General features: G+C 49.6%; 1 protein-coding gene across 1 annotated transcript in view; it reads left to right on the top strand.

Annotated features, from left to right (window-relative positions):
- ARR3 (arrestin 3) overlaps positions 1 to 16,317 on the top strand; it is a 309,162-nt gene that overhangs the window by 268,157 nt on the left and 24,688 nt on the right. The window lies entirely within an intron of this gene.

The following is a 16,317-nucleotide window of genomic DNA, read 5'->3' as shown; positions in this document are numbered from 1 at the left end:
CAATCACCCAGGTAAAACCTCTAAGCTCTCGTAAGATATATCAATCACCCAGGTAAAACCTCTAAGCTCTCTTAAGATATATCACTCACCGAGGTAAAACCTCTGAGCTCTCGCAAGATATATCAATCACCCAGGTAAAACCTCTAAGCTCTCTTAAGATATATCACTCACCGAGGTAAAACCTCTAAGCTCTCGTAAGATATATCAATCACCCAGGTAAAACCTCTAAGCTCTCTTAAGATATATCACTCACCGAGGTAAAACCTCTGAGCTCTCGCAAGATATATCAATCACCCAGGTAAAACCTCTAAGCTCTCTTAAGATATATCACTCACTGAGGTAAAACCTCTAAGCTCTCATGAGATATATCAATCACCCAGGTAAAACCTCTAAGCTCTCGCAAGATATATCACTCACTGAGGTAAAACCTCTAAGCTCTCGTATGATATATCAATCACCCAGGTAAAACCTCTAAGCTCTCGTAAGATATATCAATCACCCAGGTAAAACCTCTAAGCTCTCTTAAGATATGTCAGACACTGAGGTAAAACCTCTAAGCTCTCGCGAGATATATCAATCACCCAGGTAAAACCTCTAAGCTCTCTTAAGATATATCACTCACCGAGGTAAAACCTCTAAGCTCTCGTAAGATATAACAATCACCCAGGTAAAACCTCTGATCTCTCTTAAGATATGTACGTGAGAAGGAGTTGGAGCTTGTAGCAACTGTGGATCTCTGCGCTCGGTTGTGATTCCGTGTTGGTGATTGTTTGTTTGGGGGTAGACTGGTTGGGTCCTGCAGCCTGTATATGAGTTTCTAAATGGACAGAGCTCCTGCAATCCAAGGTTTAAGTATACATTTTTTGCTGGGATTGGAACTATTTTGTACGTTGGCGCTGGATCGGCTGATAGCCCGTTGTCAACGACAGCACATTGGTTTCTTCTTCAATGACTATCCAACACTTTTTAGATTTGAGAAGATTTGGTTTATTTATAATTATGTCAATTGGTCACGCATGTTCCTTGGTTAACATTGGTTGTCACTTGTGTGACATATATTCTAATGTGTGCGATGTTCACAATGCAAGTCATCAAGCTACATGCCTATGATTTGGGAGTGCCGACACGTGTTTCAACCAATGGTTTTTCTCAAGGCAGTTGAATATTTGGGGATATCCCATGCAGGTCTCAATGATGATGTTTGGGAGTGGACTGCTAATTAGTATCTGCACCCGGTTGGTTTCAGTGAGGTCTTGTGGTCTCGCAGTGATCGGACAACGGGCTATCAGCCGATCCAGCGCCAATGTACAAACGAGATCCAATCCAAGCAAAAAACTCTCTTAAGATATATCACTCATCCACTTTAAACCTCTAAGCTCTCCTAAAATATATCACTCAGCCAGGTAAAACCTCTAAGCTCTCTTAAGATATATCACTCACCCAGGTAAAACCTCTAAACTCTCCAAAGATATATCACTCATCCACTTAAAATGTCTAAGCTCTCCTAAGATATATCACTCATCCAGTTTAAGCCTCTAAGCTTTCGTAAGATATATCACTCATCCACTTAAAACCTTTAAGCTCTCCTAAAATATATCACTCACCCAGGTAAAACCTCTAAGCTCTCCTAAGATATATCACTCATCCACTTCAAACCACTAAGCTCTCGTAGGATATATCACTCGCCCAGGTAAAACCTCTAAGCTCTCCTAAGATATAGAATTCATCCAATTAAAACCTCTAAGCTCTCATTAAACACTTACCATACTTATACTTCTTTATCTGAATATAAGGGGGTTCCTTCATTAAAGAAATTGTGCCACCACAGTAGATTCCCCAGGTGGCTGTAGACCACTTGCCTGGGCCCACCCACTATGAGTGAACAGGTAGTAGCACAAAAGGAACAGTACCTTGGTTGTGGTCTAGCCAGGTTTCACATAGAAACAAATAAATAAAAAAGCAAGCCATAAGGAGCCCACAAAAGTAGACCCGTAGCACTGGAGCGCCACAATAAACACCACACAACGTTTGCTGGTCACAAAGCCCAGATTTGTCGTGATTAACCTAGTGCATCATGCTACTTTTTAAGCCGCATAAACAGGGCTGACATGAGGATCCAGTTAAATTGGTGGAAAATGTTAGTTGTGATGCGTGTTAGAGATGCCCACAAGCAAAGAACAACATTAAAATCCTGGTTTGAACAATGACCTCAAACCTAATGTGGTCATTGTGTAAGCAACCCTAAATACATAACCATGCAGCCAAGTTGACAGTCCCTCCTCTAATGTGGCGGCAACCCCCCAGAAGCTAAGATTACTTCTTCATAATCACACACCAGTTCCAACCCTTCCAAATTATAAAGAGCACTGAAACTTTGACAATATTAAGTCCTTTTGCCCCATCTGCCAGTAAACACCAATGGTCACCAACACCCCACTCATCTAGTGATCAGTCTGATGCATAGACTGTGCACACTTTGGAGGGCCAGGCCCCGCCCCATGTCAGACCAGGTGCTCATAAACATCCACCAGTACCTCTTCCCCAATGACCCCTATAAAAACGTCCATCTCTGACCTGCCACTCAGATTTGCTACCACAGATTCACCACCAACACACCAACCGGTGGAGAGAGCATACAGTAGATGCACAAACACTTGGTCACCCAACATACCCATGCCGATACACCTAAGCTTGCCCCACATGCTCATGCCCACACACCTATGCTTGCCCCACATACACATGCCCACACACCTACGCTTGCCCCACATACACATGCCCACACACCTAAGCTTGCCCCACGTACTCATGCCCATACATCTAAGTGTGCCCCACATACTCATGCCCACACACCTACGCTTGCCCCACATACACATGCCCACACACCTATGCTTGCCCCGCAAACCCAGGCCCATACATCTAAGTGTGGCCCACATACTCATGCCAATACACCTAAGTGTGCCCACATACTCATGCTCATACATTGAAGGGTACCCCACATACACATGCCCATACACTTAAGCTTGCCCCACATACTCATGCCCACACACATAAGCTTGCCCCACATGCTCATGCCCACACACCTAAGCTTGCCCCACATACACATGCCCACACACCTAAGCTTGCCCCACGTACTCATGCCCATACATCTAAGTGTGCCCCACATACTCATGCCTATACACCTAAGTGTGCCCACATACTCATGCTCATACATTGAAGGGTACCCCACATACACATGCCCATACACTTAAGCTTGCCCCACATACTCATGCCCACACACATAAGCTTGCCCCACATGCTCATGCCCACACACCTAAGCTTGCCCCACATACACATGCCCACACACCTAAGCTTGCCCCACGTACTCATGCCCATACATCTAAGTGTGCCCCACATACTCATGCCTATACACCTAAGTGTGCCCACATACTCATGCTCATACATTGAAGGGTACCCCACATACACATGCCCATACACTTAAGCTTGCCCCACATACTCATGCCCACACACCTAAGCTTGCCCCACATACTCATGCCCACACACAAAAGCTTGCCCCATGTACTCATGCCCATACATCTAAGTGTGCCCCACATACTCATGCCCATACACTTAAGCTTGTCCCACATACTCATGGCCACACACCTAAGCTTGCACCACGTACTCATGCCCATACATTGAAGGGTACCTCACATACACATGCCCACACACCTAAGCTTGCCCCACATACACATACCCACACACCAAAGCTTGCCCACATACTCATGCCCTTACATCTAAGTGTGTCCCACATACTTATGCCCATAGACTTAAGCTTGCCCCACATACTCATGCCCACACACCTAAGTGTGCCCCACATACTCATGCTCATACATCTAAGTGTGCCCCACATACTCATGCACATACACCTAAGCTTGCCCCACATACCCATATCCATACACATAAGCTCGCCCCACATGCTCATACCCATACACTTAAGCTTGCCCCACATACTCATGCCCATACACCTAAGCTTGCCCCGCATATTCATGCCCACACGCCTAAGCTTGCCACACATACTCATGCCCATACACCTAAGCTTGCCCCACATACTCATGCCCATACACCTAAGCCTGCCCCGCATACACATGCCCACACACCTAAGCTTACCCCACGTACTCATGCTCATACATCGAAGTGTGCCCCACATACTCATGCCCATACACCTAAGCTTGTCCCACATACTCATGCCCATACACCTAAGCTTGCCCCACATACTCATGCCCATACACCTAATCTTGCCCTGCAAACTCAGGCCCACACACCTAAGCTTGCAACACATACTCATGTCCATACACCTAAGCTTGCCCCACATACACATGCCCACACACCTAAGCTTGCCCCACGTACTCATGCCCATACACCTAAGCTTACCCCACATACTCATGTCCATACACCTAAGCTTGCCCCACATACACATGCCCACACACCTAAGCTTGCCCCACGTACTCATGCCCATACATCTAAGTGTGCCCCACATACTCATGCCCATACACTTAAGCTTGCCTCACATACTCATGCCCACACACCTAAGTGTGCCCCACATACTCATGCTCATACATCAAAGTGTGCCCCACATACTTATGCTCATACACCTAAGCCTGCCCAACATACTCATGCCCATACACCTAATCTTGCCCCACATACTCATGCCCACACACCTAAGCTTGCCCCACATACTCATGCCCATACACCTAAGCCTGCCCTGCATACTCATGCCCATACACCTAAGCTTGCCCCAGATACTCATGCCCACACACCTTACCTTGCCCCACATACTCATGCCCATACACCTAGGCTTTCCCCACATACTCATGTGCCATACACCTAAGCTTTCCCCACATACTCATGTGCCATACACCTAAGCTTGACCCACATACTCATGCCCACACACCTAAGCTTGCCCCACATACCCATGCCTATACACCTAAGCCTGCCCTGCATACTCATGCCCATACACCTAAACTTGCCCCACACCCTCATGCCCATACACCTAGGCTTGCCCAACATACTCATGTCCATACACCTAAGCTTGCCCCACACACTCATGCCCATACACCTAAGCTTGGCCCACATACTCATGCCCATACACCTAAGCTTGCCCCAGATACTCATTCCCACACACCTTACCTTGCCCCACATACTCATGCCCATACACCTAAGCTTTCCCCACATACTCATGTGCCATACACCTAAGCTTGACCCACATACTCATGCCCACACACCTAAGCCTGCCCTGCATACTCATGCCCATACACCTAAACTTGCCCCACACCCTCATGCCCATACGCCTAGGCTTGCCCAACATACTCATGTCCATACACCTAAGCTTGCCCCACACACTCATGCCCATACACCTAAGCGTACCCCACATACACATGCCCACACACCTAAGCTTGCCCCACATACTCATGCCCATACATCTAAGTGTGCCCCACATACTCATGCTCATACATCAAAGTGTGCCCCACATACTTATGCTCATACACCTAAACTTGCCCCACACCCTCATGCCCATACACCTAAGCCTGCCCAACATACTCATGCCCATACACCTAATCTTGCCCCACATACTCATGCCCATACACCTAAGCCTGCCCCGCATACTCATACCCATACACCTAAGCTTGCCCCAGATACTCGTGCCCACACACCTTACCTTGCCCCACATACTCATGCCCATACACCTATGCCTGCCCTGCATACTCATACCCATACACCTAAGCTTGCCCCACATACTCATGCCCATACACCTAAGCTTGCCCCACATACTCATGTCCATACACCTAAGCTTGCCCCACATACACATGCCCACACACCTAAGCTTGCCCCACGTACTCATGCCCATACATCTAAGTGTGCCCCACATACTCATGCCCATACACTTAAGCTTGCCTCACATACTCATGCCCACACACCTAAGTGTGCCCCACATACTCATGCTCATACATCAAAGTGTGCCCCACATACTTATGCCCATACACCTAAGCCTGCCCAACATACTCATGCCCATACACCTAATCTTGCCCCACATACTCATGTCCACACACCTAAGCTTGCCCCACATACTCATGCCCCTACACCTAAGCCTGCCCTGCATACTTATGCCCATACATCTAAGCTTGCCCCAGATACTCATGCCCACACACCTTACCTTGCCCCACATACTCATGCCCATACACCTAAGCTTTCCCCACATACTCATGTGCCATACACCTAAGCTTTCCCCACATACTCATGTGCCATACACCTAAACTTGACCCACATACTCATGCCCACACACCTAAGCTTGCCCCACATACCCATGCCTATACACCTAAGCCTGCCCTGCATACTCATGCCCATACACCTAAACTTGCCCCACACCCTCATGCCCATACACCTAGGCTTGCCCAACATACTCATGTCCATACACCTAAGCTTTCCCCAAACACTCATGCCCGTACACCTAAGCTTAGCCCACATACTCATGCCCATACACCTAAGCTTGCCCCAGACACTCATGCCCACATACCTTACCTTGCCCCACATACTCATGCCCATACACCTGAGCTTTCCCCACATACTCATGTGCCATGCACCTAAGCTTTCCCCACATACTCATGTGCCATACACCTAAGCTTGACCCACATACTCATGCCCACACACCTAAGCTTGCCCCACATACCCATGCCTATACACCTGAGCTTTCCCCACATACTCATGTGCCATGCACCTAAGCTTTCCCCACATACTCATGTGCCATGCACCTAAGCCTGCCCTGCATACTCATGCCCATACACCTAAACTTGCCCCACACCCTCATGCCCATACACCTAGGCTTGCCCAACGCACTCATGTCCATACACCTAAGCTTGCCCCACACACTCATGCCCATACACCTAAGCTTGGCCCACATACTCATGCCCATACACCTAAGCTTGCCCCACATGCTCATGTCCATACACCTAAGCGTGCCCCACATACACATGCCCACACACCTAAGCTTGCCCCACTTACTCATGCCCATACATCTAAGCGTGCCCCACATACTCATGCCCATACACCTAATCTTGCCCCACATACTCATGCCCATACACCTAAGCCTGCCCCGCATACTCATACTCATACACCTAAGCTTGCCCCAGATACTCGTGCCCACACACCTTACCTTGCCCCACATACTCATGTCCATACACCTAATCTTGCCCCACATACTCATTCCCATACACCTAAGCCTGCCCCGCATACTCATACCCATACACCTAAGCTTGCCCCAGATACTCGTGCCCACACACCTTACCTTGCCCCACATACTCATGCCCACACACCTAAGCTTGCCCGACATGCTCATGCCCACACACAAAAGCTTGCCCCATGTACTCATGCCCATACATCTAAGTGTGCCCCACGTACTCATGCCCACACACCTTACCTTGCCGTACTCATGCCCATACATTGAAGGGTACCTCACATACACATGCCCACACACCTAAGCTTGCCCCACATACACATGCCCACACACCAAAGCTTTCCCCACGTACTCATGCCCTTACATCTAAGTGTGTCCCACATACTTATGCCCATAGACTTAAGCTTGCCCCACATACTCATGCCCACACACCTAAGTGTGCCCCACATACTCATGCTCATACATCTAAGTGTGCCCCACATACTCATGCCCATACACCTAAGCTTGCCCCACATACTCATATCCATACACATAAGCTCGCCCCGCATGCTCATACCCATACACTTAAGCTTGCCCCACATACTCATGCCCATACACCTAAGCTTGCCCCGCATATTCATTCCCACACGCCTAAGCTTGCCACACATACTCATGCCCATACACCTAAGCTTGCCCCACATACTCATGCCCATACACCTAAACCTGCCCCACATACACATGCCCACACACCTAAGCTTACCCCACGTACTCATGCTCATACATCGAAGTGTGCCCCACACACTCATGCCCATACACCTAAGCTTGCCCCACATACTCATGCCCATACACTTAAGCTTGCCCCACATACCCATGCCCATACACCTAATCTTGCCCTGCAAACTCAGGCCCACACACCTAAGCTTGCAACACATACTCATGCCCATACACCTAAGCTTGCCCCACATACTCATGCCCATACACCTAAGCTTGCCCCACATACTCATGTCCATACACCTAAGCTTGCCCCACATACACATGCCCACACACCTAAGCTTGCCCCACGTACTCATGCCCATACATCTAAGTGTGCCCCACATACTCATGCCCATACACTTACGCTTGCCTCACATACTCATGCCCACACACCTAAGTGTGCCCCACATACTCATGCTCATACATCAGTGTGCCCCACATACTTATGCTCCTACACCTAAGCCTGCCCAACATACTCATGCCCATACACCTAAGCCTGCCCAACATACTCATGCCCATACACCTAGTCTTGCCCCACATACTCATGCCCACACACCTAAGCTTGCCCCACATACTCATGCCCATATACCTAAGTCTGCCCTGCATACTCATGCCCATACACCTAAACTTTCCCCAGATACTCATGCCCACACATCTTACCTTGCCCCACATACTCATGCCCATACACCTAAGCTTTCCCCACATACTCGTGTGCCATACACCTAAGCTTGACCCACATACTCATGCCCACACACCTAAGCTTGCCCCACATACCCATGCCTATACACCTAAGCCTGCCCTGCATACTCATGGCCATACACCTAAACTTGCCCCACACCCTCATGCCCATACACCTAGGCTTGCCCAACATACTCATGTCCATACACCTAAGCTTGCCCCACACACTCATGCCCATGCACCTAAGCTTGGCCCACATACTCATGCCCATACACCTAAGCTTGCCCCACATGCTCATGTCCATACACCTAAGCTTGCCCCACATACACATGCCCACACACCTAAGCTTGCCCCACATACTCATGCCCATACATCTAAGTGTGCCCCACATACTCATGCTCATACATCAAAGTGTGCCCCACATACTCATGCTCATACATCGAAGTGTGCCCCACATACTCATGCCCATACACCTAAGCTTGCCCCACATACTCATGCCCATACACTTAAGCTTGCCCAACATACTCATGCCCATACACCTAATCTTGCCCTGCAAACTCAGGCCCACACACCTAAGCTTGCAACACATACTCATGTCCATACACCTAAGCTTGCCCCACATACACATGCCCACACACCTAAGCTTGCCCCACGTACTCATGCCCATACACCTAAGCTTACCCCACATACTCATGTCCATACACCTAAGCTTGCCTCACATACTCATGCCCACACACCTAAGTGTGCCCCACATACTCATGCTCATACATCAAAGTGTGCCCCACATACTTATGCTCATACACCGAAGCCTGCCCAACATACTCATGCCCATACACCTAATCTTGCCCCACATACTCATGCCCACACACCTAAGCTTGCCCCACATACGCATGCCCATACACCTAAGCCTGCCCTGCATACTCATGCCCATACACCTAAGCTTGCCCCAGATACTCATGCCCACACACCTTACCTTGCCCCACATACTCATGCCCATACACCTAGGCTTTCCCCACATACTCATGTGCCATACACCTAAGCTTTCCCCACATACTCATGTGCCATACACCTAAGCTTGACCCACATACTCATGTCCACACACCTAAGCTTGCCCAACATAACCATGCCTATACACCTAAGCCTGCCCTGCATACTCATGCCCATACACCTAAACTTGCCCCACACCCTCATGCCCATACACCTAGGCTTGCCCAACATACTCATGTCCATACACCTAAGCTTGCCCCACACACTCATGCCCATACACCTAAGCTTGCTCCAGATACTCATGCCCACACACCTTACCTTGCCCCACATACTCATGCCCATACACCTAAGCTTTCCCCACATACTCATGTGCCATACACCTAAGCTTTCCCCACATACTCATGTGCCATACACCTAAGCTTGACCCACATACTCATGCCCACACACCTAAGCCTGCCCTGCATACTCATGCCCATACACCTAGGCTTGCCCAACATACTCATGTCCATACACCTAAGCTTGCCCCACACACTCATGCCCATACACCTAAGCGTGCCCCACATACACATGCCCACACACCTAAGCTTGCCCCACATACTCATGCGCATACATCTAAGTGTGCCCCACATACTCATACATCAAAGTGTGCCCCACATACTTATGCTCATACACCTAAACTTGCCCCACACCCTCATGCCCATACACCTAAGCCTGCCCAACATACTCATGCCCATACACCTAATCTTGCCCCACATACTCATGCCCATACACCTAAGCTTGCCCCACATACTCATGCCCATACACCTAAGCTTTGCCACATACTCATGTCCATACACCTAAGCTTGCCCCACATACACATGCCCACACACCTAAGCTTGCCCCACGTACTCATGCCCATACATCTAAGTGTGCCCCACATACTCATGCCCATACACTTAAGCTTGCCTCACATACTCATGCCCACACACCTAAGTGTGCCCCACATACTCATGCTCATACATCAAAGTGTGCCCCACATACTTATGCCCATACACCTAAGCCTGCCCAACATACTCATGCCCATACACCTAATCTTGCCCCACATACTCATGCCCACACACCTAAGCTTGCCCCACATACTCATGCCCATACACCTAAGCCTGCCCTGCATACTCATGCCCATACACCTAAGCTTGCCCCAGATACTCATGCCCACACACCTTACCTTGCCCCACATACTCATGCCCATACACCTAAGCTTTCCCCACATACTCATGTGCCATACACCTAAGCTTTCCCCACATACTCATGTGCCATACACCTAAACCTGACCCACATACTCATGCCCACACACCTAAGCTTGCCCCACATACCCATGCCTATACACCTAAGCCTGCCCTGCATACTCATGCCCATACACCTAAACTTGCCCCACACCCTCATGCCCATACACCTAGGCTTGCCCAACATACTCATGTCCATACACCTAAGCTTGCCCCACACACTTATGCCCATACACCTAAGCTTAGCCCACATACTCATGCCCATACACCTAAGCTTGCCCCAGACACTCATGCCCACACACCTTACCTTGCCCCACATACTCATGCCCATACACCTGAGCTTTCCCCACATACTCATGTGCCATGCACCTAAGCTTTCCCCACATACTCATGTGCCATACACCTAAGCTTGACCCACATACTCATGCCCACACACCTAAGCTTGCCCCACATACTCATGCCTATACACCTAAGCCTGCCCTGCATACTCATGCCCATACACCTAAACTTGCCCCACACCCTCATGCCCATACACCTAGGCTTGCCCAACACACTCATGTCCATACACCTAAGCTTGCCCCACACACTCATGCCCATACACCTAAGCTTGGCCCACATACTCATGCCCATACACCTAAGCTTGCCCCACATGCTCATGTCCATACACCTAAGCGTGCCCCACATACACATGCCCACACACCTAAACTTGCCCCACTTACTCATGCCCATACATCTAAGCATGCCCCACATACTCATGCCCATAGACCTAATCTTGCCCCACATACTCATGCCCATACACCTAAGCCTGCCCCGCATACTCATACTCATACACCTAAGCTTGCCCCAGATACTCGTGCCCACACACGTTACCTTGCCCCACATACTCATGTCCATACACCTAATCTTGCCCCACATACTCATGCCCATACACCTAAGCCTGCCCCGCATACTCATACCCATAGACCTAAGCTTGCCCCAGATACTCGTGCCCACACACCTTACCTTGCCCCACATACTCATGCCCACACACCTAAGCTTGCCCCACATGCTCATGCCCACACACAAAAGCTTGCCCCATGTACTCATGCCCATACATCTAAGTGTGCCCCACATACTCATGCCCATACACTTAAGCTTGTCCCACATACTCATGGCCACACACCTAAGATTGCCCCACGTACTCATGCCCATACATTGAAGGGTACCTCACATACACATGCCCACACACCTAAGCTTGCCCCACATACACATGCCCACACACCAAAGCTTGCCCCACGTACTCATGCCCTTACATCTAAGTGTGTCCCACATACTTATGCCCATAGACTTAAGCTTGCCCCACATACTCATGCCCACACACCTAAGTGTGCCCCACATACTCATGCTCATACATCTAAGTGTGCCCCACATACTCATGCCCATACACCTAAGCTTGCCCCACATACTCATATCCATACACATAAGCTCGCCCCGCATATTCATGCCCACACGCCTAAGCTTGCCACACATACTCATGCCCATACACCTAAGCTTGCCCCACATACTCATGCCCATACATCTAAGTGTGCCCCACATACTCATGCCCATACACTTAAGCTTGCCCCACATACTCATGCCCATACACCTAAGCTTGCCCCGCATATTCATGCCCACACGCCTAAGCTTGCCACACATACTCATGCCCATACACCTAAGCTTGCCCCACATACTCATGCCCATACACCTAAACCTGCCCCACATACACATGCCCACACACCTAAGCTTACCCCACGTACTCATGCTCATACATCGAAGTGTGCCCCACATACTCATGCCCATACACCTAAGCTTGCCCCACATACTTATGCCCATACACTTAAGCTTGCCCCACATACTCATGCCCATACACCTAATCTTGCCCTGCAAACTCAGGCCCACACACCTAAGCTTGCAACACATACTCATGCCCATACACCTAAGCTTGCCCCACATACTCATGCCCATACACCTAAGCTTGCCCCACATACTCATGTCCATACACCTAAGCTTGCCCCACATACACATGCCCACACACCTAAGCTTGCCCCACGTACTCATGCCCATACATCTAAGTGTGCCCCACATACTCATGCCCATACACTTAAGCTTGCCTCACATACTCATGCCCACACACCTAAGTGTGCCCCACATACTCATGCTCATACACCTAGTCTTGCCCCACATACTCATGCCCACACACCTAAGCTTGCCCCACATACTCATGCCCATACACCTAAGCCTGCCCTGCATACTCATGCCCATACACCTAAGCTTGCCCCAGATACTCATGCCCACACACCTTACCTTGCCCCACATACTCATGCCCATACACCTAAGCTTTCCCCACATACTCATGTGCCATACACCTAAGCTTGACCCACATACTTATGCCCACACACCTAAGCTTGCCCCACATACCCATGCCTATACACCTAAGCCTGCCCTGCATACTCATGCCCATACACCTAAACTTGCCCCACACCCTCATGCCCATACACCTAGGCTTGCCCAACATACTCATGTCCATACACCTAAGCTTGCCCCACACACTCATGCCCATGCACCTAAGCTTGGCCCACATACTCATGCCCATACACCTAAGCTTGCCCCACATGCTCATGTCCATACACCTAAGCTTGCCCCACATGCACATGCCCACACACCTAAGCTTGCCCCACATACTCATGCCCATACATCTAAGTGTGCCCCACATACTCATGCTCATACATCAAAGTGTGCCCCACATACTCATGCTCATACATCAAAGTGTGCCCCACATACTCATGCTCATACATCAAAGTGTGCCCCACATACTCATGCTCATACACCTAAACTTGCCCCACACCCACATGCCCATACACCTATGTGTGCCCAACATACTCATGCCCATAAACCTAAGCTTTCCCCACATACTTATGCCCATACACCTAATCTTGCCCCACATACTCATGCCCATACACCTAAGCCTGCCCCGCATACTCATACCCATACACCTAAGCTTGCCCCAGATACTCGTGCCCACACACCTTACCTTGCCCCACATACTCATGCCCATACACCTAATCTTGCCCTACATACTCATGCTCATACACCTAAGCCTGCCCCGCATACTCATACCCATACACCTAAGCTTGCCCCACATACTCATGCCAATACACCTAAGCTTTCCCCACATACTCATGTGCCATACACCTAAGCTTGACCCACATGCTCATGCCCACACACCTAAGCTTGGCCCACATACTCATGCCCATACACCTAAGCATGCCCCACATACTCATGCCCATACACCTAACATTGTCCCACATACTCATGCCCATACACCTAAGCTTGCCCAACATACTCATGTCCATATACCTAAGCTTGCCCCACACACTCATGCCCATACACCTAAGCTTGGTCCACATACTCATGCCCATACACCTAGGCTTGCCCAACATACTCATGCCCATACACCTAAGCTTGCCCCACATACACATGCCCACACACCTAAGCTTGCCCCACGTACTCATGCCCATACATCTAAGTGTGCCCCACATACTCATGCCCATACACTTAAGCTTGCCTCACATACTCATGCCCATACACCTAATCTTGCCCCACATACTCATGCCCATACACCTAGTCTTGCCCCACATACTCATGCCCACACACCTAAGCTTCCCCCACATACTCATGCCCATACACCTAAGCCTGCCCCAGATACTCATGCCCACACACCTTACCTTGCCCCACATACTCATGCCCATACACCTAAGTTTCCCCACATACTCATGTGCCATACAACTAAGCTTTCCCCACATACTCATGTGCCATACACCTAAGCTTGACCCACATACTCATGCCCACACACCTAAGCTTGCCCCACATACCCATGCCTATGCACCTAAGCCTGCCCTGCATACTCATGCCCATACACCTAAACTTGCCCCACACCCTCATGCCCATACACCTAAGCTTGGCCCACATACTCATGCCCATACACCTAAGCTTGCCCCACATGCTCATGTCCATACACCTAAGCTTGCCCCACATACTCATGCCCATACACCTAAGTGTGCCCCACATACTCATGCTCATACATCAAAGTGTGCCCCACATACTTATGCTCATACACCTAAGCCTGCCCCACATACTCATGCCCATAAACCTAAGCCTGCCCCACATACTCATGCCCATAAACCTAAGCTTGCCCCACATGCTCATGCCCACACACCTAAGCCTGCCCCAGATACTCGTGCCCACACACCTTACCTTGCCCCACATACTCATGCCCATACACCTAAGCTTTCCCCACATACTCATGTGCCATACACCTAAGCTTGCCCCACATACCCATGCCTATACACCTAAGCCTGCCCTGCATACTCATGCCCATACACCTAAGATTGCCCCACATACTCATGCCCATACACCTAAGCTTGCCCCACATACTCATGCCCATACACCTAGACTTGCCCAACATGCTCATGTCCATACACCTAAGCTTGCCCCACACACTCATGCCCATACACCTAAGCTTGCCCCATATACTCATGCCCATACACCTAACATTGTCCCACATACTCATGCCCATACACCTAAACTCGCCCCACATGCTCATACCCATACACCTAAGCTTGCCCCATATACTCATGCCCATACACCTAACATTGTCCCACATACTCATGCCCATACACCTAAACTCGCCCCACATGCTCATACCCATACACTTAAGCTTGCCCCATACCCATGCCCATACACCTAAACTTGAACAAAGAAGGGCAATTAAGCATGCCAGGCCACATCCCTGATACATTAAATCACAGCCATATCTCCCTAATGAATCCCACCAAGCATGTCAATAGAGCAGGAGTGCATGCAGCGTGTTACACGTGGAGAGGTATGGAGTGTGGGCATGCAGAGTATGAGTGCCTGTGGCGTGTTACACGTCGAGAGGTATGGAGTGTGGGCATGCAAAGTATGAGTGCATGCAGCGTGTTACACGTGGAGAAGTATGGAGTGTGGGCATGCAAAGCATGAGTGCATGCAGCGTGTTACACGTGGAGAGGTATGGAGTGTGGGCATGCAGAGTATGAGTGCCTGTGGCGTGGTACACGTGGAGAAGTATGGAGTGTGGGTATGCAGAGCGGGAATGCATGTGGCATGTTACACGTCGAGAGGTATGGAGTGTGGGCATGCAGAGTATGAGTGCATGTGCCGTGTTACACGTGGCGAGGTATGGAGTGTGGGTATGCAGAGCAGGAGTGAATGTGGCTTGTTACACGTCGAGAGGTATGGAGTGAGGGCATACAGAGCAGAAGTCCATGTGCCGTGTTACACGTGGCGAGGTATGGAGTGTGGGCATGCAGAGTAGGAGTGCATGCTGTTAACGGCACAATTGCAGGACATTCCAACCATTTTGGAAACACTCAGAACCAAGTGCTCTTGCTTGTG

The sequence above is a fragment of the Ambystoma mexicanum genome, chromosome 5p (assembly GCF_040938575.1).
Source record: "Ambystoma mexicanum isolate Mex_15411 chromosome 5p, UKY_AmexF1_1, whole genome shotgun sequence".
Taxonomy (NCBI): Eukaryota; Metazoa; Chordata; class Amphibia; order Caudata; family Ambystomatidae; genus Ambystoma; species Ambystoma mexicanum.
This window is presented reverse-complemented; position numbering and strand designations above follow the sequence as displayed.